The 27,680-nt window shown below is 40.0% G+C and overlaps 1 protein-coding gene across 2 annotated transcripts in view; it reads right to left on the reverse strand.

Moving 5' to 3' along the window:
* The window catches only part of kiaa0040 (KIAA0040 ortholog), a 39,102-nt gene extending 12,065 nt beyond the window's left edge, over positions 1–27,037 (reverse strand). Inside the window, exons 1-3 of one of the 2 annotated variants that reach the window (XM_031900964.1) lie at positions 26,401–27,037; positions 24,554–24,915; positions 11,145–11,254 (exon numbers count right to left, since the gene is read on the reverse strand). The gene's annotated coding sequence lies outside the window, so the exon portion shown is untranslated. Of the gene's footprint in view, positions 1–10,315; positions 10,587–11,144; positions 11,255–24,553; positions 24,916–26,400 lie in introns of those variants that run through there. The other variant, XR_004222396.1, reaches the window with a different exon arrangement.
* Positions 27,038–27,680: the final 643 nt, after the last annotated feature.

Here is a 27,680-nt window from a genome sequence, read left to right on the forward strand (position 1 = left end):
TTATTTTTATTGGATTACTCACTGTTAAATGAGTGTAGGGATCTGTTAGTGAGTTTTTTTGTGCTAATAGGCAAAGGCAAAGGTTTATTTTATCTATTATGTTAAAAGTTGAAAAAAGCCTCACATTATCGCCTGTGCTTCAGCTGTATAAACAGTGTGTGTGAAGTTACCAGTAGGCATTTATATGTCTTATCATCGATTACCATGTAAATTGTGTGGTAATGATTGTCTTGATATTCTTGTGGTATCACTTTTTTATCCACAAAAACCTATTTTTGTGTCACTGCAGATCACTGACATTTGGGTTGCTTTTCTCTATAGGAGAGTACATGACTTCCTAAACTTTTTTTTAATGAATCAGGTTAGGATATTCAGGCTTCTGTAGACCTGAAGAATTGTTAAAAAAAAATGTGCCATTGCCACTTGCTGCCCATTCATTGTCTGCTTCCTGCTCTATTGCATAAGCCTCTGCTGTCTACCCCTAGTTCAGCCCTACTAGCCAGTTCAGCTGATAACATCTATTTATCTGTGTGGACAGTTAATGGATAAATACTGTATTTCAAACCTACAGTTTTCATCCTGTAGCCAAGACTACTTGTGTTGAGTTTACTATAGGTCCTTAGGGGCCCTAAGGGGTTGTTCACCTTTAAACATTTAGCCAGGCACCATTTTGTGGAAACTGCAAGGCTAGCTTTGCATCATCCCAAAATCTAATGTATGTGCCAGGATGGGCCACTTTTTGCCCATGTACAGGCTACACAATTATAGACAGTGAGCAGGGAGGAGCATGTGAGGAGATCAGTGACATCTAGTGCAGAAATGTAAGTGAAGGTAATTGCTGTGCTGCAGGCATAGAGTTGGGGCTGGAAATGTATGACTGACAGCTGAGATTTTTCAATACCTTTATGACACTTTACTGACCAGAAAATGAACCAAAGGAGGTAGTTTACCCAAACCTATTTTATAAAAATAAACTTTCTGTTCTGATTAAAAATACAATATGAAAAATCCTTAATGCTTGCATAATGTAGGAAAGGGGTGAGTACTTGAACATTCAACTCATTCTATTGTAATCCCCAATAGGATTGTTTTGCCACTAAATTATAATTATTTATATAGCAGATAGCCTTCTTATAGTTTAAAACTTTCTGGATAACGCGTTTCCAAATAAGGGGTCTCATACATTTACTGCTATCTTTATGTTAAAACCTGAGTTAGTGGAGCTGCAGGTATACAATTTATGGGAGCACTCACCGGTTTAGTTCAATATTAGCAGTGACCTGTGCATACACATCAGAGGAACGCCCCCGATCCTGGCGTGATCAATCGCAAAAAAGTTGTAGATGGTAGATGGAGCACGCAGGGCTGCTTATTCATTAGAAAAATCCTTTATTTGATCAATCCATTAAAAACATGTAGAAAACCAACCCCCCAGCTTAACGCGTTTCATGGCTTATGCCACTTCATCAGAAGCTACAGTGGAGCTGCAGTTCTATGTGCTGTTATTGATTGCATGGTTATAGTAACTGTGAGGGCTCTGGCACACGGGGAGATTAGTCGCCCGCGGCAAAACTCCCTGTTTGCGGGCGACTAATCTCCCCGAGTTGCCTACCCCTGCCATCCCACCGGCGCAAAACGGCGAAAAAGACTCGCGAGTCTTTTTCTGCGATTTCCTGAAATCGCCCCGCCGCATCTGCCATCCCACCGGCGACTTACATGTTCGCCGGTGGGATGGCAGGGGTAGGCAACTCGGGGAGATTAGTCGCCCGCGAACAGGGAGTTTTGCCGCGGGCGACTAATCTCCCCGTGTGCCAGAGCCCTGACAGCTCTGTTGGAGAGCAACGTTTAAAAGGGATAAATAGATCACTAGGCTTGTATGGAAAATAAATGCTCTTAGCTGCATGTGGGGTTGAAAAGAGACACAGGTATATTAAGTTCAATCTTACAAGTATCTTATTTATATATATCTAAACAAATGTTAGAGGCATCTAACTTTGGTCACACTTAGTGAATAAAACCAGAGAACTTCTTATATTTATTACAAAATGTCATTGCCTCTTCTAAGGGTCCTAAATGTTGACAGCTTTTTTTAGATAAATATAAGAACATAATCTCACAAACTTAACAGTCCTTTTGCAAGTGAAATGGCCATTTAGCGGCCACTGGGAAAATGTGTCACTTCTGGGTAATGTGATGTCCCTTTCAGTTTCCCTTGGTGTGAAGGAGACCAAGCAGCAGCTAAGCCCATATGCAAAAAAACATTCACAAGCCTGGGAATGCCAAACTAGAGTTTATTTTGAAACATGATGAAGTGTTGGAGTTATCGCTAAATAGCAGTAGTAGTTTGGGATCAACAGATTCCCAGGGAGGATAGAAAGTGCAGAGAAGGTACTTCCAACTCAAGTGACACAGTGCCAATCTGTGTTCAGTGGGCTGGGGGGGAGTCACATCTCTAATACAGACAGAGCAATTGCTTAATGTTACCAGAGGCAACTCTTTGCTGCCCTGGTAACCTTCTACAGTGCCATATGAGGCAAGGCACTGGGGCGTTACCAGGCATCACTCAGGTTTTTACCTTGCCTCATGGCAGGAGTGCCCTCAGTGGGAATATAGTTTAGGAGGTGGCACTGTCACAGGTACTGGCAATGATTGCAGTTTTGGTGTTTTTAACAGCAAATTGGCTGACTGGAGGTGATGGAATCTCTGTGGGTAAGGGACCTGTGAGGTTGTGGCAATCAGTTTCCTTTTTTTCATTCGCCCAGTTGGCCCATTGGGATGGGCACTGCCATGATAGGCCACCTGCAGATGATGTGTGTGCAAACATTCTTGTAGGGGTTCCTTTTAGTTCTATGTTTATTACATATGTAACCAATATTGTAAATATTATGTCATTTTTATTATATTTATGTGTTTATAAAAGCTTTAGCATTTTTTATTCTAAAACATGGGTTCATTTCTCTAGTCTCAAGGGAAATGGGGCTAAGGGCGGCTGGGATGTTTTCTAAGAGTAAAGCTGTAGACAGGTTAAATTGTGCTAAAATGCCACATTGATGCTGCCTGTGCCATAATAATTACAATAAGTAGTGATAGTTATTAATGAGTATGATTATCATACTTAAACATGGCATTTCAACTAATTATGGACTGAGCAGTGTGATCAAAGGTTGTGCATCACAATCTGCACAGAATATAGAACATTTTTAGTGAAGATTATTCATTTGGCATTGAAAAATGGACTGCCCAGGAAATTTAAGGACAGGCAACAATGGCAATCTTAGCAACAACATGCATGTAAATTTGTAACATTTTCTATTAAATCCTTTCTATTAATCCTTTTAAAAATGAGAGTCTGGATGAGTCTTAAAAGGTTCACTTATCTTTGACTGCATTGCTCTGAACGGATCATACCTCAAAATGTTAATAATGCTACAGATGCTGAATAAAATGCTATATATAAAACCATATCTATAAAATATGGAAGTTTGGGTGTTTGGATACATTATGACCAAACGCAATAAGTCTTCTTATGGACCATCTTTTAGCTAGTACTTTTGTAAAGTACTCTGCATATCTCAGGACCCCGTCTCATGTATTATTTCATGTTACCAAAAGTTATTAATTTGGACACAAATGCAGCAAAGCCTTTCAGGAACCATCCAGATCCTTTGGTTCACAAAATATCGGTTTCTTCCACCCACATTCACCATTTCACCATGCTGAGCTCCAGCCTGCCTTGTATTTACTCTAAAATCACTTGACCATCTGACTAATGACAGTGCACAATTCCATAGTACTTTAGAGTTGCTCAGCAACCCTGCATATATGAATCGATTTTTAAGGATGCTGGTCATGATGTCTATTTTCCTGCAATCCTAATTGGTTTACGAGGCATTTCTGGCTACAGGCCCAGCTGCCTATCTGACTAGTGACATTCCAGCATTCCAAATTATTGCAGAGATATTATCACTGAAGACCCAGAGAGGCACTGTTCTACAGGGGGCAGTTTTGCCACATTATATTTTCTCTATGATTTCTTCTGGATTTGATTCCATTCACATGGATGCTCAGAATATTAAAGTCACAATAGAGACCCTGCACTGTAAACCTCAAGTCATGAAAGGCTATCTAGAATGCTTTACTTTATTGTACTGGAGGTCACATTCAAGGTACAGGGCAGTTTATAAGAGCTTATCTGCACCAGAGCTATGCCTTTGGGAGGTTCAAATAATACAGTCCACTACCTTACAGACACAAGATAAACTGACAGAGCAACCTGCATACATTCAGCACCAAGGCTGCTTCTGGCAGAGGTCATGTGGGATTAATATATTCTACTGAAAGACAGCCAAGGCTACACTGGCAGAGCTATATATCACTGCAGATTAATATTATTTCAGAAATAGGAAAACATGCTGCAGGAATGGGAGATTTTGTTATTGGCACATATCTGCATGTGAAGGTTGAACAAGCTAGAAACTTTTGTAGAGGAGACAATGGGAAATGTAACAGATGAATAAAACATTATTGCTAGGGTAGGGAAGTATGGATTTAGCCTTTCCTATTGTTGCCAGTTCCCCATGAAATTTAGTGGAGTTAGTTAGAGGGTTAGTTTTTATCTGGCATTAACATAATTGGCCAGCTGGAATATATTGCAGTATATCAAAGCCAGGGCTAGATATAAGCAGAAGAAGCATGTGCCTAGGTTGCTCTGGTGGGGAGCAAGGCACTGCACATACAGTACCTCTTGTCTGCCTACGTACAAGGCAAGGCCCTCCAGCCCTGCTGACCCTGTTGATTGGTTGCTATAGGTTACTGCTCCTGGGCAGTCTTTTATTACATAAAGCCCGTAGAATTTAGGCGGGTTAGGTTAGAGATTGTACTGACAGAGACACATATTTTGAAAGAGCAATGTTGATTGGATGACAGAGGATGACAGAGGATAATAGGAACATGATGTTGGGAGGATGTTACCCCTAAAGCTACTATTTATGGCTTTGTATCATAACACTTGAATTGATGTACACCATAAATAAAGTTGTCCTGATTACAGTAATATCTGACTTTGGGGCAAAAATTACACATCCCTACTGGATATATATAGGAATTCAACATAGGTAACCAAGAGAAAACCAAGGTTGTAAGCAGGGAGAAACTGTGAACCTAGCTATTAGGGTATACGAGTGTACATCAGCTGCCTTATTCCTCATTATAAGGTAAAAACAGACAATTTCAGACTTTCTTAACCTCTTTGCACTTGCTGCAAAGTGACACAGGGTGATCTTTCAACAAATATTCTTCACTGGAAAAAAGCACACATACACACAATCTAAGCAAAAAAACCTCAACAAGCTTGTGAATTTTTGGGATTTGCAATTGGAATTTTGGCTCTTCTAGTAAAAAGAATACAATGTTCACAATTTAACTCTGTGCCCCTTGAAAAAGCATTAGAAAGCCTGCCTCAGGTCTCCCATGGGTGCAAAATTTCCCCTGTTTGGATGCACTTTGCACACTTGTAAAGCAGTAAAATAAGGAATTCATTTTATCAGTGTATAGAGTTATGGCTATGTAAGAGCCAGCCAGCAGGTTGTGCCAAGTCCACCTGTAGAGCCTATACTGTATAAGGTAGTGTATTAGCTGTGCAATTCTTTTTTTTGGCCTGATAAGATCTGCAGAGAGAGATGCCACTGAGTAGGATCCAGGTGGCTACCCAAAAGTTATTAGGATAGATAGAGAGGTAGAAAGATAAACTAGCTTGTTTAATAAGAAATACACATGTTAGGGCCATGGTAGACGGGGAGATTAGTTGCTCGCGACAAATCTCCCTTGTTAGTCGCCCACTGTAAAGGTGGCCATACACGTGGCGATCCGACGATGTTTCGTGCGACCATCGGTCGCACGAAACATCGTAAGATCCGCCACACACCATTCAGGACTGAATCGGCAGGTAAGGAGGTAGAAACAATAGGATTTCTACCTCCTTCTGCCGATTCAGCTCTGAAGGGAGAATTTTGGTCAGGCGCCTTCTATGGCGCCCGATCAAAATTTTCAAACTTGTCCGATCGGCGAGTCGTCCGATATCGGCAGCTTCCTGCGATATCGGTCGACTCGCCGACATGCCATACACGCACCGATTATCGTACGAAACGAGGTTTCGTACGATAATATCGGTGCGTGTATGGCCACCTTAAGGGAGATTTGTCGCAGGCAACTAATCTCCCCATCTACCACGGCCCTTTACTAGTAAAGACAGCTTGGGTCCACATGAGGAGTTAGTAACTGGAGTAGAGCCCCAGTGGTGATTGTACACGAGATAGGGATGTGATTATGAAGGATTAGGGTAGCGGCCTTAAATTGTGCTTATGACTCTTGTGAAACTAAGGTAAGATGTTTACTCCAGTCTGTCCTACTCTGCGTTCTGAGAAGCCTGCAATAAAGTAAGTTTTGGTTCAATGTACTACTTTGTGGTCATTACTACTGTTGTCAGCAAAGGTCTACACTGGTCCCAGGAGGAAAGGGCAACAACCCCATGTACCAACTTTGCACACTGCATCCTGCCTTGTATATAACTCCTTTTATTTGGGTCATGTTACAGATTTGTGGTTTTAGCTACACATAGTTATACATTCTTATGATATGTATGTAGTATCTGTATAAATTAGCAAAAATGATACATGGTAATTAAAAATGTGAATGAAAATACATTATTTAAACTTTTAATAACCTGTTTGTAATGCTGTAACATAAAGAGCAGGCCCAGACTTGAACTCTGACAGGTTCCTAATAGTATAAAGCAAGCTGCCCAATGATTAAAGTACCAGAGCTAAGGCCTAATGCCATTCTGTGACCAATAAAAAACAATCTACAGTACTTTACACTACTTTATGACCACACTCTCTATATATTATTATACCTATACTTTCTTTGGACTGTAAGGTAATAATCACAAGTTTGCAAAGGATTATGACTGTGTACGTGTGCTGACATGAACTGCCAGCTTACATATGAAAATCAAGGAGTAGTTATTTTGGGTTGGGAACTAAATGCATTTTTCATTTTTAAACCTTTAGTGCCCAAAGTAGCCATTTTGTCATCATTGTTTTTCTTATGGCCATAAAGTAACCAAGTGGTGAACTGGATCTTGAATGCATTATAGAAGTAGTAGTAGATGGTGTTTGTAATACACTACAAGAGATCTGCACCAAGCCAAAACTGTCCGATACAGGATAAGATTCATGTGCAGATTCACTTATTTAACTTTTTCCCATACCAACATTTTAGCTCCATATTCTGTATTCATGACTGAGCTTACAGGACTCCAATTATAGTCCAGATACAAGTTAATAAGTTGGGGCATGCCAGGATAGGTGGAATATAAAAATATACTACCTTATATCTCATAATTGGTGCGATGTGATCAATTCCTTAATCCCATGAATGCTAATAAATATCTGGTTTTATGAGGTGTGTCACATATCTCCTATCAATCATCATTGATTTAGTTATTGTGTTACATATTAGAATATAATAATATGTTATGGGCAGAGTTAGAGACTTACACAAAGGCATATTTTTAGCAAAACGTGTTAATAAGATGAATCAAACAGATCTTCCCACTGAATATATTTCCCTCCCGTTTTTGTGCTGTTCTGTTACCAACATACAATAAGAAATGCTGCCCTTTAGAATAGTATGGGCACAAAACTAAGGTATCAGAGGTCTCCTGTGTTGCCTATCACTGCTTCATTCAGTTTTACACAAAAGAAAAAGTCAAAATGAGAATTACTAGTTGAACGGATGTGTGATTTGTATTTGACAGTCTGTGCTGGCCTGGGCACTAAAAACAAGGAAACCCCCCTTTTTTTTACTTCAAAAAGAGATAACACTTAATCTCATATTCAGCTTTGTAACAGTAATTGTGTTAAGACAGCTATGAATGCTTGGTTGCATGTCCTGCATTGCAATACAATTGTTTTAATGATGGAAGATTGTCTTTCTGGATCTTTTATACATATATGTTATCTAAATCATTTTAGCAAATTGCCAAGGGGGATGAAAAGTGTGTGGAATCACCTTTTTATACAAGAAATTTGAGATGTTCTGAAAATAAGTTGCTAAACTGTGTTTACCCATGTGACACAGCTGTCCCAGAATAAAACTGAATATTTAATCAAGTTTATACTAACATGAGTTTAAGGAGCATCACATGTTAGAGGATCTGTATGCGGAACCAGGCCAAGGAACTCAAGTCTGTGCACGTGAATCATGTACAGTGCCCCTATTGATGCTTGGGGAGCCTGCTACCACCATGCTAGCTCCAAGGTTTCTATAGCAGCCTGTGTCAATATACACAACACACTTGCTCCTAAAGAATAATGAACAGACATCATTTTGATGCTGAGTGCTGGAAATGACCCTATGCTGACACCAAAGATTTTGCATCAGATGCAATTGGACAAGTGCATCTCCCTCTCGTGCCTTAAAAGTGGCAGGTAATGATGCAAAAAGGTGCAAGTAATGACGTAAAAGGGATGGCACAAGACTGATTGGGCCAGTACAGCAGATATTTGGTAAGTTGGGTGGTGGGGTGAGGTAGAGGAAAAGACAAGGCCCACCTGGGAGCGGGGATTGTGGAGGAATACAGGTGATTACTTGCAAATGCATTGCAATGCAAATGAATTGGATTTTACCGGTTAGGCTACGGAAATACCGGCCAGGTGGCAACCCTAGTTGTGCAGATTTGACCTTTTGAAATGGAATTAAAGTGCAAACTTTTCCAGGTAATAAATGTGCAAGGTCATCATGATCAATAGTTTTTTTTCTTATAGAAAGGTAAACAGAAAACAACTCCACTAGTGTTACAACACAACATGCATTTTCTGTCCATAACAAAGGAGAAGAGTCACCAAACAATCCATGTGCTTGCTTGCCACTAGGGAACCCCCCCCCCCCCCAATCTCACTGTTTTCAGTCAGGCATTTGTGAAAGTGATAGCAACACTCTCCCAAGCAGCAGTTGCTCTGTTCTCAGCTTCCTCTAAAAGTCACTGGTTCATATACTTTTGGCAATGTTGCTGGCAGTGAAAGAGTTAATGCAATGCCTGCCAGTTGCGGGAAACAAGCAGCTTTATTCCAAGGCCAAGTCCTTGCCAAATGCCCATGTTTGGGGAGGATAGTGGAATATTTTACTTTAATTGGCTGGGCGTAAGAAAATTTCCTTTTAAATTGTTAGCACAGGACCACGGAGAAGCCCAAGGGATAATGAGCTCAATGAGCTCAGTGTGTGTGTAGAATGGAGACCAGGAACTTGTTTATAGTGTAAGATGTTAGTGAAGGAGGCACCAGTTATTTCTTTCCACACACACCCAATATAAACAGCACAAGGACAAGCACAGAACATTCCAATTTAATGCTCCACTCTAAGGAGCAATAGAGTAACAATCTGACAGGCTTTGAGAATGGACTCATTTTTAGCATTAGGCTGCTTCCAAATCATTGCAGCAACTGTCAGACTGTAAATTGTTACAACACTGCACTGGAAACAGTAGAAAAAAAGGGCATAACCAGACTTAATACGTCGCTGCCAGCCTATGGGAAGATCTTTGGCGTTGGGCTGCTAGTTCTGAGAACTAACAAGTATACTCGTCCAGACTTCTCTGAGAATTTAAGTCACAAGGCATTACTACAAAATCATCAGAGTCACTTCTATCATGTAAACGTATTTATATAGTACAATGCAGAGTAAAGTGTCATCCAGTAAGTGGCACAATGCGTAGCTACCTACCAGGCTAACTTCCGCCTTATGACTATTTATTTCTCTTTTCTATGATTTCACGACATCAGATGTATTCCATAAGGACTCCTTACCAGAGAAAACATTCTCTAAGTCTTTCTGAAGAAGTTACCCAGTCCTAGTAATTGCCATTAACCAATAATAAGTCAGTGACAAGCTGGAAGCAGTAGCATAATTAATACCTTTATTTAATGAGAGTTGTAAGGATTCTGTATACAGCCTTCTGGCATTGCCTATAAATTACCTAAACTGAGACACCTATGGACTTGTTCCACATCTTGGTTGGGATTTAGTCCCAGAAACAAAACAAGACAAGTTATTCCATATGGGTATATAAAGCATAGTAGTAGGGTAAAGTTATAAATGGGGTTAAATTGGTAAGCAGATAGGTAGCTGGCAAGTAAAGTTTGTTAATGACTTACTAAAGTATGTGCTCTGCCACTAGTTGCTGAAGTGCCTGCCTGCCCCAGTCCTACATCTATCAGTGTTCAGTCTCTGCCTAGCAGTGCAGAAGTGCTGGCCTTACCTTGGCTCTGGCAGTTAATTCCATACAGTACAGCTTTTGCAAAGTTAACTTTTCTCGTGCTCTTGCTCCAACCTTAGATACATGAAGGAAATCGTAAGAAGCTTTTTTTCCCCTTCAGAGCTGTCAGATCTCTCATAGGTCTGTTTCTCTCCCTCCCTCTGCTCTCGCCGTGTACATTTCCTCTGAGCTCCCCTCCCCTTGCCTGCTGGTACCTGGCTGATCTGCTCTGAGTCACCAGCTCTCTCAAGCTCCTCTCTGTTCTCTGTCTTGTGTATTTTGCTCATGCTGCTTCATGCCATTACATATTTGAGGATGGCTGGCAGCCAGCTCTTCAGCTGATGTAAGTGTACTAACTCTGCAGAGCTTGGCTGACAGGAATACACATGGGTTTTATTTATTAAACCTAATAGCCACAACACTCAGGAAAGCACAAGAGTCTGGTCCTGAGAGTAATAGGAAATTCCTGTAAATATTTAAGGTAAAAAGGGTCAGTTTATCTATGTTGTAGTCTAAGGAGTTTATTTCTCACTAGTGGGAAGCTAAGACACATATTTCTGTTGCACAATCCAAAACATTTTTATTTCACCTGAAAGTTATGAATAAACTTATAGTCACATCCTCTGTGCCTAAATTGATCAAGCATTAATATGAACTTAGTAATAGAATATTTAATATGCCACAAGTTTCACATGATATCATTTTTATTTACAATGGTTGACAAGGTGAAAAGTGCAAATGTGCCCACCCAGCTCCCTTTCTTTGTGCCCAGTGCTGTCAGGCACAACTCCTTGAGTATCTATAATAAAGCAACCAGATCTAAAGCCCTTACCTGTGCTACCTCCACAGGGTGCTCTGTAAACGTAAGGAACCATGTATTCTGTGCCTTCCACTGGATAGTGTACCAAATGTGCAACCAACGCATGGTAATCAATGCAGGACCTGTAATGTAAACACTGCAGGTGCATTTAGTAGAACTGACAGTAGATACGACTTTTGGTTACTAATAGTGACATAATTATACCAAAAACTATATATTTTTACACCCCAAACCTTCATGATCCATTTACTACATTATGAGGGAAAATTGTAATATAAATCAAGACTTCTTTGAAAGCAACAATCTTATTAGTTGCTATGGCTTACTATACTTGGCCCAAACCTTGCAAGTTGCAACTTTAATCATCCCATTGTTAAAACTGCACGTCACCCAAGATTCTACCCAAGGGTCTACTATACATCTGGCCCCACTGCAGCTACTGGGTCTACTGTCTTTGATATTTTTCTCCCCTCATTTTTTCACTTGTGCTTGTAATAACATGTAACAACAAATGTATTTTAGTGTTTAAGGCAGAACTGTCTATAATGAATATTACATTTCCCTAATTCTACAGAACACAACAGTGTTTAAAAGAGTTATAGATGGCATGTCAGTTGCTATGGCACAATTTTATTCCAACCGATTTCTTATGTCCCTGGGGCCCTGAAAAAGATGTGCCGGGGCAGAGGTGAATGCAATTGTGCCGTACTGCTGCCCAAACAGAAACTTTAGGCTAAGCTTTTCTTTGTTTACAGTGGAACAATAATACAAAATGGGGTCCTCTTTGTATGCTATTCAAGAGCTGTTGGTAAGTAAATGGTTAGTCTAACATTCTGTGCTCAGTTGATGGACCCGGTGACAATCTATTAGGATACCATTATGCACTTTATCAAACAAAAGGAATTCTGGGAATTAATTCCAAAGTCTTAAAAAAAATCCCATTTACATGGGTTTATCCTATAGGCTACAGCTCACCCACTGGGTTTGAAGCTGAAGCCAGGACAATAGCTGATCAGATTCCCAACTACAGACCGGTTTCGCCTTTCTTGGGGCTCATCAGTGTAGTGCAGGGTTTTCTGATCAGCTTAGGTAGAGTCACCATGTGGTTCTATTATGCACTTTAGAAACTTTTAGTACCTGGTTTATGTCCAGCATATTTTCACTTTCTGTGCCTGTCCACATTTTTCTAACAGAGGCTAATAGTTTGTAGTAGCCAGAAAGACATGTAATTTAGAGGAATAAACTCAGAAATTTGGGGTGAAAATGCAAAGTGTCAGTGGCAAAATAGCATTATTTAAAAGTGTGCTGCCTTAGGAAAGTAGGATTATTAGAGTATGCTAATGTCACTGACTAGTGAATTACTGCCTCTCTATATTCTGTAGTGAAAAAAGACAACTCTTTGGAAATGGGTTAACTGTACCTTGTACATTTTGACAATATAATCCCAAAAAATCCAAGACCCACTCAGTAAGCAAGTCCATAAGGCAGTCATAGTAACTCACAGGGACAAAACACACTGTATTTTCTATTATGTTGCAAGACACATCTCCACCCAAAAAAAAACAACACAAACAAGAGAAGTATATTTCCAGTATTTACTTTCCCACATTGTTTTGCTTTCAAGTTGCATTACTGTATGGGCGTGGTGCAAATCACCAGTGCAAATACAACCTTCTAGTAAGGGACTTTAACAGACTACTATTATCATCATCAAAACAAAATATAACAGCAATATAGGCCAGACATTGTGGTATATCTGTGTGGCCTACCCTGTTTTATCCATCATATGTAGCATCACAGCCATGTTGCCACAAACAGAACATTGTAATAAATAATGACTAAAACCATACAAATACCATACAAATATGATTAAGAAATGGAGTAGAATAAACAGGAGGAGAAAATGTGAGCCAAACAGAGTATATCCTAGTTTAATACATCCCCACATGAAGAAAGAACTAAAATATAAACTTTTATCATTCCTGGAAACACAAAACAAACACATCTAAAGAAAAGACTCAGATACTGAGAACATACCACAGTCAATTAATTTCATGGTAACCAAAGCAATTGTACTAATGGAGGGCACAATGCCTATATGGCTATATAGATCCAGTTAGAAAGGACCTTATTGTATATCTGTTACCTGTGATTATGTGTAAAAAAGGTATCAAGTTATGTCCAGATGGCAAAATGTAGGGTAGCTACAATATCATGTGCATTGATCATGCCTACTAATGAACATTCTATGAAGCACATTCCTAGGCAAGGACCAAAGTGAGACCATAGGGTTGATTCACTAAAGTGCGTTAAATTTTTATCGCACGCTTTTTTGCGTTAAAAAAGACACGACAATTAGCGCGCGATTCACTACAGTATTATCACATGCGTTAATTTGCACGCAACTACATGCGGTAATGTTAACGCATGCGTTAATTAGCGCGCAGAAAAGAATACTAACACATGATTCAGAAACACTTAGACGCGCTAAATATCGCATTAGACTATGCGAAAATTAACACCTACTTGAGGCAGGCTGTAATTATAGAAAAGTACAATGAGCTTTTGGCAATAAAATATGGACTGTGTTGGCCCTAGAGTGATGCAGCCTCCAGTTTGCCGCATATAAATAGTAGCATATAAACAGTAGCATATAAATAGTGCATATAAATAGTACTATATAAATAGTAGCCACATATAAATAGTGCATATAAATAGTAGCATATACAGTAAATAGTAGCCACATATAAATAGTGCATATAAATATTAGCATAGAAATAGTAGCATATAAATATTTATATGCGGCTACCATTTATATGCTACTATTTATATGTGGCTACTATTTATATGCTACTATTTATATGCACTATTTATATGTGGCTACTATTTATATGCTACTATTTATATGCACTATTTATATGTGGCTACTATTTATATGCTACTATTTATACGCGGCAAGTATTAGCGCACATAATAATAGGCGTTAATTAGCACGCATGCGGTAAATGCCGCATGCAATATCGCGTGTAAATTAGCGCAAGTATGCTTATAGTGAATCGTGCGTTAAGTGGCGAAAATTTAGACGCGATAAAATTTTTATTGCACGCTATAAATAGCACACGTTTGAACGCACTTTAGTGAATCAGCCCTCATGTAGCATACATGTAGCATTGCTGGAAAATTCTATTTTGCTGGAGGGGCCTATTGCCAAGCTTAAGATACTCTCTAGAACTAGGGTTTCTGATCTTTTTTCCCTATGATCGACACTTAACCCAATGTAAGAAGTGCAGAAGACCCACACAAGCATGAAATAATTTCTGGGGGTTGCCAAATACATATAAATATACTATTTTGTATACTCATTATTCATTATTTTGTATTATTCAGCCACTTAATATCAAACACTCTATGTGCCAGGACACTTTATTATCAGTTGAGAAGAATACAATGCAACAGTGTGCAGATACAAAATATTTCTTCATTAATCCAGGTATTATTCCCATCATCAGCTCTGTATTGTAGCATGTCAGGAATTGGGTGTAATGTGATGAGACAAATAAGTGCTTTCCTTGAAGAGGTGGAAGCAGCTGGAAGAGCTGTTTGTGCATCTGAGGATCATATTTTATAGAACTGTAAGAGGTTTCTAGGCAACAATAACAAAATGTATAAAAAAAAGTTCAAGTGGCGGATCTCAATGGTTTAACTAAAAAGTGTAGATTAAAGAAGAGCCCACACTGGTAATTTTAGGGCAGTTCTGGGCTTGGGGCATGTAGCCAGCCAAATCATAATGCAGCGCCCATTTTAGTGTCAGTATTAAATAGAATGAGTAGCCATTACCAGCCCTGAATATTTGATAGTAAAGAAACATGATTATTAACATAGTTTTTAGAAATAAATTGTTCTGCCACTCCGGGGTTCCAGTTTAACCTGCTATCTTTTTATGTGACATACAGACATGCACCATAAAAACATACCAATATTCTTTACATTTAAAGGAAAAAGAAAGGTAAAAACTAAGTAAGCTTTATCAGAAAGGTCTATGTAAATACAACCATAAGCACTCACAGAAAAACTGCACTGTCTCCTCTATCAAAAGAAACACTGGATTTCTTATCTTAGTTTGTGTAAACATGATTTTCGGTATAATACTTCCTCTCTCAGAAAAATCCTTCATTCCCAGCCAGAGTCTGCACAACTCTCTCTTCTCTCCCATCTCCTGCTCCCCCCTCCCATAAGAATTCATAAGAATTTACTCACCCTCCCATCAGAATGTGTGATCTATGCTACCAGCCCCTAGAGCCTCAGCACAGAAGCTACTGAGACCAAGCTAAAATTGCAGCAGCTATAGTAAACAAACAAACAAAGGGAACTTCTAGGACTGTTTACTCAGGTATGGAAACGCTTTCTGCAGAATAAATATTGTGTTCTAGGTGGCACTAATGTGGCTAATCTATTGGAATCAAATTGGCAAAATGCATTTCCTTCTCCTTTAACAATGTATTTTTGTTCCTGGGGGGAGTAATATTTGTCCAAATCCTTTCCCTCTGAATACCTCTGCATTCCATTGGGTGGAAGTACTTAGTGCTGCTGATAAGTTGTGCTAAGCTCAAATACAGAATAAAAATTGAATGTGTTTGGTTAACATATCTGAATACTTTCTGTATCTAGGTTTTGTATCCAACTCAGCCCATATATCACAGAGTTCACTATAAAAAACTAAAATGGAAATAACTTTCAAGGGAAGACCCCGTATATCTTTGCGCCTTGGTTAATTTGTATTTAAACTCAGAACAATAAAATCCCAATACACTGTTAGTGCAACTAAAAGTTAAAGGACCCTATAGAAAAATCATTTTAGGTCCTCTCCATCTCCAAGTTGATCTGTTTGTATTTAACTGGGGAAACGCTAAGGCCTCCAACACATCCCGGGTCCAGTAGCAGCTGCAGTGTATTTTGCCCTATACATAAATAGATAAGGGAATCATACAATAAAATATCTGATGCTTTATCCACTAGTACATCCTTCCAGTAGACCCAAGGGAATCAGAAGAAAGGAGGTTCCAATTTAAAGTGTAAGAAATGATTTTTTACAGCGAGAGCTGTGAAGTTGTGGAATTGTGGAAGCAGCTGTATCGGCAGATACATTAGATAGCTTCAGAAAAGGATTGGCTACCTTTTTAGCAAGTGAGTAAAATAAAAGGTTACTAAAATTAATTCTTAGGAAAGTGGAAGTAGGAACTGCCCAGATTGCCCTATTAGAGCCAGGAAGGATTTTGTTTTCTTTTGAGGCATATTGGCAAGGCTTCAGAGGGTTGTTTTAACCTTAGCAACAACATGTAGTTAGGCAGGTTCAATTTGGACAAAAAGGTTGAATATGATGAATTTTGTCTTTTTGGAACTACTATGTATGTAGAGGATTCATGTAGTGCCATTCATTTGAAAGAAGAATTAATTAGATACTCAGATACTTATAAATAAGAGTGAAATTTAGCAAGTGGTCCAAAGTTTGTACTGACTATTAACATAGGAGATGTTTATGAATTTTATTACATTACCCAATAAAAGTATAGATTTGTAAACTACTGACTTACCCTGTTTTGCCTTTCTTTCCTATATTCCTTGTTTTCCTTCTGTCTACTGTCACTTCTCTGTAAATGTGCCTTAGGAAACACACATGCATTTTTTAATACAGGCACACTGAAATATTGCCATTTCTCAGCTCATCCCAAGTGCCTATTTTGTTTTTGTTTTAATTAGTGCCTATCAGTTAGAATGTGCACTGCTGTTATCTCTACTATGGATTTTAATTTACATATGGGCCATCTATTATCTAAAAGCACCTCTGGGAGCTCAGCGGAAACTAATCTTACAAATCTGTGTATCACTCTGGCCAGATGTGCATGATTGCAAAGAAAGCAAGAATGGACAGTGCTGTCATTACAATATACACGATATACATACAACTGACATGTTAGGTACTTATTCTTTAAAAAACTCTAGATAAACAAAAGAAGGAAAAATTGAATTTAGGATTCCTCTGGCTTTTGTGTTTTTTTAATTGTTAGCTTCTTGTTTTTTGTGTCCAGGGTTGCCATCTTTTTTGTCGTCAATACTGGCCTTCAGGTCAGGGGCAGACAATGATGTCACATGGGGGGGTGGGATGGGCCATGTCATATCAGAGCAGGGCAACTGGTGGATGAGGTGGGGAAATGCGCAGGCTTACAAATTTACTTGCAAGTACAGTACATTGCTGGTAAATTTGTAATACTGCCACCAACCCTAGCTGGTGATTTGACAGTTAGGCCAGTCAAATAAAGGCTGGGTGGCAACCCTATTTGTGTGTCTCCCAGCCCTATAATATCTTCATAGCCACTGCTTACAATCTGTTGTCACCAGCTGCTTTGTTTTTAAAACAAGCATGCATATTGGGTATTTGCAAATCTTGTGGCAAATTTTTGTGTCATCTTCTATTCTGTAGTGAAGTTCGATCCTTCTAAAGTGAAAGTCCTGATATTAGGCTCCCCAGTGCTTCTGTTAGCTATCACTCTCTGTCCATTTTTACTCTTGCTGCTGATGCATTGGGGTCCCTCTACTTAGCCTAAACCAGGATCTTCTGAAGTTATATGTTCTAGAATGTTGCCTCTAGGCCTCTGGAGATGTGACAAGGTACAGATCCTATCTTGTGGCAGACCTATAAAGTGTTTTCTAAGATAGTCCAGAATTACTGTGATGTTGTGTATCATATACAAAGTCTTTTTAAAGTTACGTTGGCATGGCCAACAGGAAAACTCTGGTGTGTTCTTTATTTCCTTTAGCAGTAATTAAAATGAATAAACTGGCCCCATTTGTTCTGGACAGTTGAGCAGTTTGAGGTATTTCATTGCATAGAAGTTCAAGTTGAACTTGATGTACTTTTGTGTTTTTTTCAACCCAAATGAACTATGTAACTATAAAAGGTTAGATAAGTTGTACATCTCTAGACTTCTCCAAGAAATATGTTAATTTTCACAACAATTAGAATTAAATCATTGTTAAATGGCAATCGAAGCAAGTAACAAATATGGAAGATAAAGTTCAGACAACTCATCAATGTGTGTCCAGTACCAATCATGGCAAATGGGCATGTATGGTATAAAAAGATGATGCCCTTTTTTAAAGCAGGCTTCTCCATAGTTTAATTGAATACAGTGACAATGCTTTCTACAAAAGAAAACTGTATGAAAAAGTATAGTATGTCATTTTAAATAGCTTTTTGGATAAACTGATTTTTAGATCAAGGTAGAATGCACTAGTCTTGCTAGGACCTTGCGCTAAAAATCTGTGTGCTGCAATAATTTTGAAGCTTTATCGAAGTATTTATGGACTTTTGTAAACAAAAACCATAATTCGGGTCACCTAACAAAAATATTACATTATACTGTTTTAGAACAATGGAATAATGGGGAAGACTGGGCAAAAAACCTTGTCTTCATTTTTGGCACATTGCACACTGCCTTAGAGGTCACCTTTAACGATGCCATGCTTATAGTAGGAAATAGTTCCTGCCACCTCTGCAGTCCATTAGCCCTTCCATTTTCACTACCTCCACTATAAAGCAATGCATATTGCAGTTTTGTTTCCGTTATGCCAAAGCCTTTTACTCTGTAACTTGATCAATAGTCAAACAGTTGAACACTGACATGGTGTCATGCACATTATTAGCAAGTTTGAAAGTCTGATAGTGTGTAAAATAGGGCAGGTAGAACATTTTCCAAATGATTCTTCTACCTCATTAAAGTGATGTGATGCTGTATTAAAAATGAATTATTTCATTTAAATTGCCTACCACTCAAAGTACAGTACATTGCTCACATTATACTAAAAGAGATAAATGTGCTCTGTGCTCACACACAGCTAATACTATAAATGGTTTATAAGGGCCCGAAAGCAGCACAGCTTAGCGGAAATGCAGAAATCCACACAAATCTCTGTTTCTCCAGCTGTGGTTTGGGATTGTACAGCTGCAAGAACTGGCTGCATTGACAAGGTGGCTGACTCATGGAAAGTCTGTCTTTTTCAGACGCTTTTTACATTCCCCACTTCTGGGAGCCAGAAGACATTCTAACTTCAAGTGAAAACTAAAAATAGAACTTGTCTTGTTCTCGGTTTTCTTTTAAAGGAAAAAAAAATGAAGTTCCATGAGGGAGAAATGGAAATGAATGTAAAGTAGGTCTGTAGGGCAGGATTAAAATGCAGTAATGCAGGTGCTGAAGAAATGGCCTATTACAGAAATGTTAAATGGTTCTGCAAGGCAAGAAAGGGGTTTAAGAGCGGTCAGTGTGGAAATGAATGGAATCTGACAGATGAGAGAAAGGTGATAGAGTAATCAGTGGGGAAATAAAAGGGATCAGCCCTTTCAAAAGGCACTGTTGATAGATGGGCACGTATGTTTTCACAGAGTATTGCTGATTCTGAACTCATTGCATTTGTGTTGTGGCCACATACTGTACTAACAGCTTGGGATTTATCAAGTTTTAGCTCTTATTTACAATACCTCTAATTTACAATGCCCACACTTACTCATATTTATGCTGGTATGTTTGTACCTGGTTGAATATTATTTATACTGTCATTATCAACACTATTACAGCCTCCAGCTGGCAGTGCCAAGATTTGGTTGAGCATTTTGGACAGTTTATGTATGGCAAGATGGAGGGTGGGATGGGCTGATAATCCTGTAATCCTGGTGGACTGAGGATGCAGCTAGTTTGCAGTTCCTCATACTCAGGAGGGTGGTCCAAATAAAAAGACCAAAAGAAATACATGTATGTAGAAAGGCACTTGTACAATATCTGTCTGACCTGCAGGTGCTATTCTTTATGTGTTTGCCTGTGGATGACCAACTATCCTTAGGGTCACATTCATGAAAACGCGAGTTCTAATCCCGAATGGAACAAATTCGGATTGGATACAATAATTTCTGAAGATCGCATATATCATGAATATGCTTACGAAAAAATCGTATTAGTCACGATAATATCGTATTTGTGATCGGAAAGTCACAAAATTTTCATACCGAACGATTGTAAACAGCGGGAAAACCTTTCCGATTTTTTTGCACAAAAGTACGAAAACGCCGTGCAAGCATAGAAAAAAGTTGCGCAAGCGACGAAAGAGTCGTTCAAATGCACACTCCGAGCGTTCGTGGATTAGTAAATCTGCCCCTTAGAGTCAGTTTCCAAGGATGGGGTTCTGGTCACCTTAATGATCACAATGTTGTTTCTGTTTGTTCCTTTATAAAGACTGAAATACAATTTTACTGACATGTTTTGCTAGTAGGGGTGCTGTTTAAAGGAGAAGGAAAGGTTAAGTCACTTGGGGGTGCCAAAATGTTAGGCACCCCCAAGTGCCTTTAATCGCTTACCTTTTACCCCGGGCTGGTGCCCCTGTTAGGAGAAAACAGCACCAGCCCGGGGTACCTGCATCAAGCACTTCCTTCTTCCTTGTTCCTCCTGTCGACAAAGTCCCTGGGCCGGCGCATGCGCAGTAGAGGGAAAAGCCAACTTTTTTGTTAATGTTCCGCTCCTCACTCTAATGCCCATTTTCAAGTGCGCGAAGGAAGAGGAGACACTAGCAGCTACCCCAGGCTGGTGTGGTTTTCTCCTAACAGGGGCACCAGCCCAGGTTAAAAGGTAAGCGATTAAAGTCACTTGGGGGTGCCTAACATTTTGGCACCCCCAAGTGACTTAGCCTTTCCTTCTCCTTTAAGAGAAAAAAAATTCTGTCTTATTATCAAATCCTGCTCCATTTTTCCCAGCAAAGGCTGAACAGTCCAACATTAGATGTATTTTCAGACATGAGTAATTTTACCTTTTTTTGTCTTTTTGTCTTTTTTTTTGTCTAGATTGCTTAAAACATAAGCTGCTTATCTGTACAGTATGCCATGCTCTACATTTTACGTCAGTATCTTATGTACAAATGTATAAAGTTTAAACCTAAGTTTTCTGCTGCCTGTGCCAAACAGAAATATGCAATCTCGTCACAACACATTCCACTGCCAGAGCTGCAAAACACAGTGCAACACCCCCTCCCTTAGTAACCCCTCTCCCAGTTAACTGCCTCCCACTCCTCCCGCTGATTTTCATTCCACCCACACTGCTCAATTTTTGTTGACTATTTCAAAATCCATGCAAATACCATCCCCACAGCTATTCCCTTTGCCCTTTCTCTCCTCTCATTGCATATATCCAATATATCCTTTGGTAACTGGGAATAAATCTTTACAGCTGCTAAGTCTTTCCACTTCTTACTATACAAATTAATGATCCCTTTATTTATCATAGACACCATTCAATAAGGCAATGTAATGCTATTTGATCTTAATCTTTCCTGCCTTTAAGGTAGATAAATTACATACTCTTTTAAACTTTGTTTCTTGGTTGTTCAGAGTACTTTTGTGCAATAGGAATTTGCAGAGTGCAAGAAAAACTAGATCTGGGCAGTTTAGGTGATATATAGCAGAGGGAACATCAATTTGAAGAGAAATGGCACGCACTCCTTGGTCCACTAAAACTTGTCTTTATTGCAGAGATCTTAAAACAAAAAGGTCCTGACGCGTTTCGTATACAAAAGATACGTAGTCATAGGCATATATAGGATATATAGCAGAGGGAACCTAATATGCTATTAGCACATCTTTATTAAAGAAAAACACACACACACACGGAAGGCTAGGTAGGATGGGTTGCTCACTGGGCAGACACTGGCAGAGGCTAGCAGGTGCAAACTGGGATTCAACATAGGCCCTGGCATTTTATGTACATAGAGGCCCAAGCAGTCCCCCACCAGCCCTATAAATAGTGTCTATCTATGTCATCTTACAGCAGTCCCTCTGGCATTTCCCATAATTCACTGATTGCCAGTCCGGGCCTGGGGGCTAGTGAATTGGTGGGTGAAGACGAGGCAGTCAAAATAAAAGAGGGAGTCATGTTTATTACAGTTAAGCGGGGTAAAAGGGAACAGAAGTGTGGCTGGCCCAGAGCTAGCTTACACTAGTAGCTTTAGTACAAAAAGGGAGAGTAGCGTAAGGAATTAAAGACAGGTTGTAGTACTAAAGATTCAATAAAAGAGATTAATGTGTAGCTAATAAATTCTAGAGAATTAGAATAAAACAGATAATGCCTGCTCTATTTCTTAGCATGTCCTATGGCAGTGCTGTCCAACTTCTGTGGTACCGAGGGCCGGAATTTTTCCGGCCAACGTGGCGGAGGGCCGATAATGGAAGCAAGTTTTGACCACTCCCCCTTTTTAAACCACACCCACTTGAAACCACACCCATGTTATCACATGACCATACCCAATGGTACAGCAAAAGCCTGCCATACTCTGCCTGCCCTACCCTGCCTGTGTGTGCCAAACTCTGCCTTCCCTACCCTGCCTGTGTGTGCCATACTCTGCCTGCCCTATGCTGCCTGTGTGTGCCAAACTCTGCCTTCCCTACCCTGCCTGTGTGTGCCATACTCTGCCTTCCCTACCCTGCCTGTGTGTGCCATACTCTGCCGTCCCTACCCTGCCTGTGTGTGCCTGTGTGTGCCATACTCTGCCTTCCCTACCCTGCCTGTGTGTGCCATACTCTGCCTTCCCTACCCTGCCTGTGTGTGCCATACTCTGCCTGCCCTACCCTGCCTGTGTGTGCCATACTCTGCCTGCCCTACCCTGCCTGTGTGTGCCATACTCTGCCTGCCCTACCCTGCCTGTGTGTGCCATACTCTGCCTTCCCTACCCTGCCTGTGTGTGCCATACTCTGCCTGCCCTACCCTGCCCAGTGATGGCACACACAGGCAGCATACAGTGACACAATGCTGGCACTGCTCCTACAGTCTGCACAATAACTATATATTAAAAAAAACTTTTTAATTGCAGTACCACCTCTGTATATGTTCTTTTTGTAGTGTGCAGGGATTATTTGTGGGTTTCTACTGCTCTGAGGTGTGAAGAGGTGAACAATGTGGGTGATTACAGCCTGAGCCTGAGGTGTGAACAATGCAGTGGTTGAACAATGCAGGGATTAAAAGGTGTGAACACCACAGGGGATTACATTTTTAAACAATACATAGTTACATAGGGTTGAAAAAAGACCAGTGTCCATCAAGTTCAACCCATCCAAGTAAACCCAGCACACCTAACCCACACCTACCAATCTATATACTCACATACATAAACTATAAATACAACCACTAGTACTAACTGTAGATATTAGTATCACAATAGCCTTGGATATTCTGATTGTTCAAGAACTCATCCAGGCCCCTCTTAAAGGCATTAACAGAATCTGCCATTACCACATCACTAGGAAGGGCATTCCACAACCTCACTGCCCTCACCATGAAAAACCACCTACGCTGCTTCAAATGGAAGCTCCGTTCCTCTAATCTAAAGGGGTGACCTCTGGTGCGTTGATTGTTTTTATGGGAAAAAAGAACATCCCCCATCTGCCTATAATCCCCTCTAATGTACTTGTACAGAGTAATCATGTCCCCTCGCAAGCGCCTCTTTTCCAGAGAAAACAACCCCAACCTCGACAGTCTCACAGTTTAAATCTTCCATCCCCTTTACCAGTTTAGTTGCAGTCTCTGCACTCTCTCCAGCTCATTTATATCCTTCTTAAGGACTGGAGCCCAAAACTGCACTGCATACTCAAGGTGAGGCCTTACCAGGGACCTATAAAGGGGCAAAATTATGTTCTCATCCCTTGAGGAGGATTACAGCCTGAATCTGAGGTGAGAACCATGCAGGGGGGGCAATTAATCACAATACTGATAACATTTAAAGCTTACACAACAGTAAGCCATCAAAGCAGCCAGACAGGTGGGGGGCCACACAGAGGGGGGGTCGCGTGCCGCATGCGGCCCACGGGCCGCCAGTTGGACAGCACTGTCCTATGGTATTAACTAAGTGGTTATCAGTATTCAGCTACATAATACAATCCAAGCATCGAAATTACAGAAAAAAAAATTGAATAAACTAGGCTCTGATTTAATTCCTTCAGTACAGTCAATTACAGTTTGGTTGGAGAGATAGGGGGTAAAAGACTATACAAGGGCTGTCTTGTTTGTTCCATTATGCAATTTGGCCATTTATTAAGATGACTAGATAGTACTGATCCATTGTGTGGTCTGTGAATTCATCTACAAGGAGAAGGGGCAAATGGATCTTTTTTTACGAAAATGGCTTAGTTTAGGGGGTATGGGGTCCTCTCTTCCAGAAACCAAGGCATGAGAATCCCTTTTTTCCTTTGGAAAGGGCTGAAGCCTCCCTATTCTAATAGCATGCATTGAAGTGCCCTTTCTTTCAGGGGGGATTGGTTAACAGCATCACAGAGACTTTATTGGTTGTGATTGAAATGGTGTCAGATGCACCACCTATCCAGCATGTTCCCTTACCTTTTGTTGTGCCAACCAGCGGGTCTGTTCCATTTCTGTTTTCTTGACCTTGATCCTTGCTGCCTTCCCTGACCTTAGCCTGTTTTTGACCATGTTCTTGTCTAATCTTTGACTGTATCTTGTATTGGGTAGTCTGAACTATGTTAGTAGGTACCAAGCTAGAACCTCAGCAGAAAGTTCAGGAGCCCCTAAAGGTCACTTTGAAGACCAGGACTAGTTGGGTTTCCCTGCTTTACAGAGGACTTGTGCCAGTGGCCTTACTATCAGGTTCCTCTTTGTTGCATGAAAATTCTTATTTGTCTTGCACATCATATGAGACTGACCAGAGGCTCTCCAAAGCACCAGACATGCATGGAACAAAACTGTGGAAGAAACACATATTTTGGTGTCACAAGAAATTAGCTCAGCTTTGTATAAAATACTGTTTATGTAATTAGCTTGTAAAATACATAGTAACATAGTAACATAGTAAGTTAGGTTGAAAAAAGACATACGTCCATTACGTTCAACCATAATGCCTATATATAACCTGCCTAACTACTAGTTGATCCAGAGGAAGGCAAAAAACCCCATCTGAAGCCTCTTTAATTTGCCGCAGAGGGGGAAAAAATTCCTTCCTGACTCCAAGATGGCAATCGGACCAGTCCCTGGATCAACTTGTACTAAGAGTTATCTCCCATAACCCTGTATTATGGTAGTAAATAAGCTTTGTGGCAGCTATTTGAACCTCAGTATATTCTGGGTGCTTATGAAACATATAGGTTGTTGATAACTTACAGGCAACAAAAATCTGAATTAGCAAGGGGGCTGAGGCATACAAATTAAAAATGAAACAAAGGCACACATCTACATAATGCATATGTAAAATGATGTCAGGTCTACCTTTCACTTCAGGTACTCTGTGGTTTAAAAGTTTGTACTAAATCTGAAGACACTGGGATTTACAAAAAGGGCACTGCATAGTGATGAGTGAAATTTTTGCCAGACATGGATTCGCTGAATAATTCCGCATTTTGCCATTGGTGGATTTTTTTTACAAAAATTAGCCACAAAAAATATTTGTGAGTGAGGAAAAAGTCGCGGTCACATAAAAAAATTTGCAGTTGTGTCAAAAAAGTCACGCGATAGCAGCGTTTCTCAAATTTTGCTCCATTTCATGATTTTTCCGGCGAAACGGGACAGATTCACTCATCACCAGCACTGCAAATATAGCAGCTACACACTGTGTACCCTTTGCTTTTTGCTTCAACTACTAAACCTGTACTCAGCAAATCCAGAAAAACACGTAAACACAGTACCCAGCCATTGATTTTAGTTCCTTACACTACAATGGTTCCTTGTGCAGGTATTGTAAGGTACAGTTCAGGTCAATATACCATGAGCATAAAGTACATGCCACATGTGAAAGGTATGGTGCCTACAGAAAGTACCTCATACTAACCTAGGTACCACCCTGTAACTATCGTGCCACATATAATGCTTGCCTGGTAGCCTACATCAGGGATCCACCCAACCTTTTATACCCGTGAGCTACATTTAAATGGAAAAAGTGTTGGGGATCAACACAAGCATGAAAAATGTTCCTAGGGTTAGAAATAAGAGATTTAATTGGCTACTTAATATCCCCTATGTGGACTGGCAGCCATGGAATGTTAACATCTATTAAAATAAATATGGTATTGGAAACAGACATGAGATTTACTTTTGCATTTAGGAAACTATTGGAATATGCACAGTTAATTAGAAATTGTTACTTACTAATGAAGCTTTGGTACATGCAATACAAAGACAAAACATATAAATGAAAACAAAACATGCTTGTATTGTTTTGTATTCTTAAAATTCACCTGTTTTATACAAGGAAACTCTTGCTTGCAATAGGGAGATTAATGGGATGTGAGCTAGTAACTGGGGACTGTTTCTCTCCTACTCCCTCATGTACTGTGTTCTCATCTAGGAGATGATTAGCTGGTAGTTATCTGGTAGTAAGTTGCTGAGAGTACACAGGGTTAGAGTTACTGCCACATGGGGCCTGTGTATAAACTAAGGCCGAGAATCACCTGTTTTATACAGGGAAACTCTTGCTTCCAATTGGGAGATTAATGGGGTGTGAGCTAGTAACTGGGGACTGTTTCTCTCCTACTCCCTCATGTACTGTGTTCTCATCTAGGAGATGATTAGCTGGTAGTTATCTGGTAGTAAGTTGCTGAGAGTACACAGGGTTAGAGTTACTGCCACATGGGGCCTGTGTATAAACTAAGGCCGAGAATCACCTGTTTTATACAGGGAAACTCTTGCTTCCAATTGGGAGATTAATGGGGTGTGAGCTAGTAACTGGGGACTGTTTCTCTCCTACTCCCTCATGTACTATGTTCTCACCTGGGGATGATTAGCTGGTAGTTATCTGCTAGTAAGTTGTTGAGAGTACACAGGGTTAAAGTTACTGCCAAATGGGCCCTGTGTATAAACTAAGGCCAAGAATCATCAGATCCACTGGCCTCTGATTGCCCCAGACCCAGAGGTGTCAACTCCCCCTATAATGCCGGGAGTTCACTGTCACTCCCCCGGTATCCCGATGCTACAAGCAATTCCCCCGATTTTTCGGGCAGCAGGGACAAGCAACAGGAATAAGAGCATCTAGAAACAAGAAAGCTTGACTGATTGGCTAACTAAGAGTACCTGTGGTCAGATTAATGACAGCTGAATTCACTATGCCTACCTGGAAACTAAAGGAGAACACTTAGGCCTAAGAGCCTTTCTGTCTGCTCAGATTAAGCAGCAGAAATACAGACTGCATAGCAAACAGCAGTTGAAAAATGTGGTCAATGTGTTCAAGAACCATACTGTATTTGCAATTTGCTAGTGTACAAGTTAATGGTGATGATTTAATTACAGGAAAATGTTGGGCCAGGAAGATTAGTGATTGCCAGAATTCTGGAGTCAGGAAGCATTTATTTACTCACTGAGTAATTGGAGAATGTAATTAATACTTGCATTTTTTCTTTTTGGTTTCATTAATGACATGTTATAGGGGGCTATTATAGAAGAGAACTGGAATTGATGAACATTTACCCTTTATTATCCTGTAGAATTATAATGTATAACTATGTTAAGTAGCTTGGGTTTC

Source organism: Xenopus tropicalis, chromosome 4 (assembly GCF_000004195.4).
Source record: "Xenopus tropicalis strain Nigerian chromosome 4, UCB_Xtro_10.0, whole genome shotgun sequence".
NCBI classification, from domain to species: domain Eukaryota; kingdom Metazoa; phylum Chordata; class Amphibia; order Anura; family Pipidae; genus Xenopus; species Xenopus tropicalis.